The sequence below is a fragment of the Pongo pygmaeus genome, chromosome 12 (genome assembly GCF_028885625.2).
Source record: "Pongo pygmaeus isolate AG05252 chromosome 12, NHGRI_mPonPyg2-v2.0_pri, whole genome shotgun sequence".
In the NCBI taxonomy this organism is placed as follows: Eukaryota; Metazoa; Chordata; class Mammalia; order Primates; family Hominidae; genus Pongo; species Pongo pygmaeus.
In genome coordinates, this window is record NC_072385.2 from 8,798,142 (window position 1) to 8,804,845 (window position 6,704).

Here is a 6,704-nt window from a genome sequence, read left to right on the forward strand (position 1 = left end):
CATTCCATTCCACATTCCATTCCATTGAATTTCACATTGCTTTCCAAATTCCATCCCATTCCATTCCACTTTCCTTTCCACATTGCCTTGCATTACATTCCACATTCCATTCCACATTCCAATCCAATCCATTCAATGTTCCATTTCAAGTTCCTTTCCACAGTCCATTCCACATTCTATTTCACGTTCCATTCCACTCCATTACACGTTCCACCCCACTTTCCATTCCATTCCATTCCACGTTCCATTCCACATTCCATTGCACATTCCATTCCACGTTCCATTCCATTCCACTCCAAGTTCCATTCCACATTCCGTTCCCTCCCTTTCCACGTTCCATTCGATTCCATTCCACGTTCCATTCCACTTTCCATTCCACATTCCATTCCACTTTCCATTCCACAATCCATTCCATTCAATTCCATTCCATTCCATTCCACGTTCCATTCCATGTTCCATTCCTCGTTGCATTCCATTCCACTCCAGGTTCCATTCTACATTACATTCCTTACCTTTCCACGTTCCTTTCCGTTCCATTCCACGTTCCATTCCACTTTCCATTCCGCATTCCATTCCACATTCCATTCCACATTACGTTCCGTTCCATTCCACATTCCTTTCCGCTCTCCATTCCAAATTCCATTCCATTCCATTACTCATTCCATTCCACATTCCATTCCACATTCCATTCCAAATACCATTCCATTGCATTCCCCATTCCATTCCACATTCGATTCCAATCCATTCCAGATTGCATTCCGTTGCAGAACACATTCCATTCAACATTCCATTCCATTCCATTTAAACTTTCCATTCCATTCCGTTCCGCATTCGATTTCACCTTTCATTCCATTCCAAATTCCATTCCACACTGCATTCAGTTCCATTCCACATTCCATTCCCCAATCTGTTCCATTCCATTCCACCTTCCATTCCACGTTCCATTCCACGTTCCATTCCACGTTCCATTCCACATTCAATTAAACATTTCATTCCACATTCCATTCCATTCCATTCCACAATCCATTCCACTTTACATTCCACATTGCATTCCACATTCGATTCTATTCCATTCCGCGCTCTATTCTACGTTCCATTCCACGTTCCATTCCATTCCATGCCACGTTCCATTCCACGTTCCATTCCATTCCACTCCACGTTCCATTCCATGTTCCATTCCATTCCATTCCACGTTCCATTCCATGTTCCATTCCATTCCATTCCACGTTCCATTCCTCCTTCCATTCCATTCCATTCCACGTTCCATTACACATTCCATTGTACATTCCATTCCAAGCTCCATTCCACATTCCATTCCACTTTCCATTCCACATTCGATTCCAGGTTCCATTACACTCCATTCCAAGCTCCATTCCACATTCTATTCCATGCCTTTTAATGTTCCATTCCACATTCCATTCCACGTTCCATTCCACATTCCATTGCACATCGCATTCTACGTTGCATTCCGTATTCCATGTTCCATTCCACTTTCCATTCCACGTTCCATTCCATTCGATTCCATTCCACTTTATATTCCAGGTTCCATTCAACTTTCAATTCCTCATTCCATTCCACATTCCCTTCTACATTCCATTGCAGTGCATTCCACATTTAATTCTGCATTCCATTCCATTGCTTTCCACATTCGATTCCACATTCCATTCCACATGCCATTCCACCTTTCATTCCATTCCATTCCACGTTCCATTCCGCATTACATTCCACACCCATTCCAAATTCCTTTCCGTTCCATTCCACATTCCTTTCCACTTTCCATTCCACATTCCTTTCCATTGCCTTCCATTCCACATCCCATTCCACATTCCTTTCCACATTCCATTGCAAATTCCGTTTCATTGCATTCCCCATTCCATTCCATTCCATTTCACATTGTATTCCATTGCAGTCCACATTCCATTCATCATTGCCTTCCATTCCTTTTAAACTTTCCATTCCATTGTGTTCCACATTCGATTTCACCTTCCATTCCATTAGAAATTCCATTCCAAATTCCATTCCATTCCATTCCACTTTCCTTTCCACATTTCATTCAATTTCATTCCACGTTCCATTCCACGTTCCATTCCACATTGAATTCCACTTTCCATTCCACATTCCATTCCATTGCATTCCAAATTCCATTCCGCTTTGCATTCCACATTGCATTCCACATTCCATTCCATTCCATTCCACGTTTCATTTCACGTTCCATTCCACATTCCATTCCATGATAAATTCCACGTTCCGTTCCATTCCTTTGCACATTCCATTCCACCCTCCATTCCATTCCATTCCACGTTCCATTCCACTTTCCATTGTACATTGCATTCCAAGTTCCATTCCACATTCCATTCCAGGTTCCATTCCATTGCATTCCAAGTTCCATTCCACATTCAATTCCATTCCATTCCACGTTCCATTCCACATTCCTTTCCACATTCCATTCAACATTGCATTTCTTTCCATTTCACATTCCTTTCCATTCCATTCCACATTCATTTCCTCATTCAACTCCATTCCATTCCACATTCCATTGGACATTCCATTCCATTCCATTCCACATTCCTTTCCATTGCATTCCAATTTCCATTCTAATCCATTCCATTTTCCATTCCATAACATTCCCCATTCCATTCCATTCCATTCCTTTCCACATTCTATTGCATTCCACATTCCATTCTCTTCCATTTCACATTCCACTCCATTCCATTCCATTCCTTTCCACATTCCGTTCCATTCCATTTCATTCCATTCCATTTCATTCCATTCCTCATTCTATTCCATTCCACATTCCATTCCATTCCACGTTCCATTCCACTGTATTCTATTCCATTCCATTCCACATTCCATTCCATGCCATTCCATTCCCCATGTCATTCCATTACACATTCCATTCCATTCCATACCGCATTCCATTCCATTCATTTAATGCATTCCATTCCATTCCATTCCACATGCCATTATATTCGACATTCCATTCCCCATTCCATTCCACGTTCCATTCCACATTCCATTCCACATTCCATTCCACAATCCATTCCGTTCCATTCTCTTCCATCCCACGTTCTATTACAAATTCCATTCCTCATTCAATTTCATTCCATTCCACATTCCATTCCATTCCATTCCACATTCCATTTCACATTTCATTCCATGTTGCATTCCACATTCCATTCCACATTCCACTCTAATTTCCATTCAAAATTCCATTCCACGTTCCACTCCATTATATTCCACGTTCAATTGCACATTCCATTCCATTCCATTAAACTTTCTATTCCACATTCCATTCCGTTCCATTCCACATTACATTCCATTCCATTCCACATTCCATTCCATTGAATTTCACATTCCATTCGAAATTCCATTCCATTCCATTCAACTTTCCATTCCACATTGCCTTGCATTACATTCCACATTCCATTCTGTTCCATTCCACTTTCCATTACGTTCCTTACCACATTCCATTCTACATTCCATTCCACTGAATTACACATTGCCTTCCAAATTCCATTCCATTCCATTCAACTTTCCATTCCACATTGCCTTTCATTACATTCCACATTCAATTCTGTTCCATTCCACTTTCCATTACATTCCATACCACATTCCATTCCACATTCCATTCCATTGAATTTCACATTGCCTTCCAAATTCGATCCCATTCCATTCCACTTTCCTTTCCACATTGCCTTGCATTACATTCCACATTCCATTCCACATTCCAATCCAATCCATTCAATGTTCCATTTCAAGTTCCTTTCCACAGTCCATTCCACATTCCATTCCACGTTCCATTCCACTTTCCATTCCACATACCATTCCACTTTCCATTCCACAATCCATTCCATTCAATTCCATTCCATTCCATTCCACGTTCCATTCCATGTTCCATTCCTTGTTGCATTCCATTCCAATCCAGGTTCCATTCTACATTACATTCCTTCCTTTCCACGTTCCTTTCCGTTCCATTCTACGTTCCATTCCACTTTCCATTCCGCATTCCATTCCACATTCCATTCCACATTACGTTCCATTCCATTCCACATTCCTTTCCACTTTCCATTCCAAATTCCATTCCATTCCATTACTCATTCCATTCCACATTCCATTCCAAATACCATTCCATTGCATTCCCCATTCCATTCCACATTCGATTCCAATCCATTCCAGATTGCATTCCGTTGCAGAACCCATTCCATTCAACATTCCATTCCATTCCATTTAAACTTTCCATTCCATTCCGTTCCGCATTCGATTTCACCTTCCATTCCATTCCAAATTCCATTCCACACTGCATTCAATTCCATTCCACATTCCATTCCCCAATCTGTTCCATTCCATTCCACCTTCCATTCCACGTTCCATTCCATGTTCCATTCCACGTTCCATTCCACATTCCATTAAACATTTCATTCCACATTCCATTCCATTCCATTCCACAATCCATTCCACTTTACATTCCACATTGCATTCCACATTCGATTCTATTCCATTCCACGCTCTATTCCACGTTCCATTCCATTCCATACGAAGTTCCATTCCACGTTCCATTTCATTCCACTCCACGTTCCATTGCATGTTCCATTCCATTCCATTCCACGTTCCATTCCCCTTTCCATTCCATTCCATTCCACGTTCCATTACACATTCCATTGTACATTCCATTCTAAGTTCCATTCCACATTCCATTCCACTTTCCATTCCACATTCGATTCCAGGTTCCATTCCATTCCATTCCAAGCTCCATTCCACATTCTATTCCATTCCTTTTAACGTTCCATTCCACATTCCATTCTACGTTCCATTCCACATTCCATTGCACATCGCATTCTACGTTGCATTCCATATTCCATGTTCCATTCCACTTTCCATTCCACGTTCCATTCCATTCGATTCCATTCCACGTTCTATTCCAGGTTCCATTCAACTTTCAATTCCTCATTCCATTCCACAATCCCTTCTACATTCCATTGCAGTGCATTCCGCATTCCATTCCATTCCTTTCCACATTCGATTCCACATTCCATTCCACATTCCATTCCACCTTTCATTCCATTCCATTCCACGTTCCATTCCGCATTACATTCCACACCCATTCCAAATTCCCTTCCGTTCCATTCCACATTCCTTTCCACTTTCCATTCCACATTCCTTTCCATTGCATTCCATTCCACATCCCATACCACATTCCTTTAAACATTCCATTGCAAATTCCGTTTCATTGCATTCCCCATTCCATTCCACATTCCATTCCATTCCATTTCACATTGAATTCCATTGCAGTCCACATTCCATTCATCATTGCCTTCCATTCGTTTTAAACTTTCCATTCCATTGTGTTCCACATTCGATTTCACCTTCCATTCCGTTAGAAATTCCATTCCAAATTCCATTCCATTCCATTCCACTTTCCATTCCACATTTCGTCTAATTTCATTCCACGTTCCATTCCACGTTCCATTCCACATTGAATTCCACTTTCCATTCCACATTCCATTCCATTCCAAATTCCATTCCTCTTTGCATTCCACATTGCATTGCACATTCCCTTCCATTCCATTCCACGTTTCATTTCACGTTCCATTGCACATTCCATTCCATGATAAATTCCACGTTCCGTTCCATTCCATTGCAGATTCCATTCCACCCTCCATTCCATTCCATTCCACGTTCCATTCCACTTTAAATTGTACATTGCATTCCAAGTTCCATTCCACATTCCATTCCACATTCCATTCCAGGTTCCATTCCATTGCATTCCAAGTTCCATTCCACATTCAATTCCATTACATTCCACGTTCCATTCCACATTCCATTCCACATTCCATTCAACGTTACATTTCTTTCCATTTCACATTCCTTTCCATTCCTTTCCACATTCATTTCCACATTCAACTCCTTTCCATTCCACAGTCTATTGGACATTCCATTCCATTCCTTTCCACATTCCTTTCCATTGCATTCCAATTTCCATTCTAATCCTTTCCATTTTCCATTCCATAACATTCCCCATTCCATTCTATTCCATTCCATTCCACATTCTATTGCATTTCACATTCCATTCTCTTCCATTTCACATTCCACTCCATTCCATTCCATTCCTTTCCACATTCCGTTCCATTCCATTTCATTCCATTCCATTTCATTCCATTCCTCATTCTATTCCATTCCACATTCCATTCCATTCCACATTCCATTCCACTGTATTCTATTCCATTCCATTCCACATTCCATTCCATGCCATTCCATTCCCCATTTCATTCCATTACACATTCCATTCCATTCCATACCGCATTCCATTCCATTCATTTAGTGCATTCCATTCCATTCCATTTCACATGCCATTATATTCGACATTCCATTCCACATTCCATTCCACGTTCCATTACACGTTCCATTCCATTCCATTCCACATTCCATTCCACTTTCCATTGCATGACATTCCACGTTCCATTCCACATTCCATTGCCCATGCCTGTCCCCGTTCCATGCCACATTCAATTTCACTTTCCATTCCACTTTCCATTCCAAGGTCCATTCCAATACATTCCACATTCCATTCCACATTCCATTCCACAATGCATTCCGTTCCATTCTCTTCCATTGCACATTCTATTACAAATTCCATTCCTCATTCAATTTCATTCCATTCCACATTCCATTCCATTCCATTCTACATTCCATTTCACATTTCATTC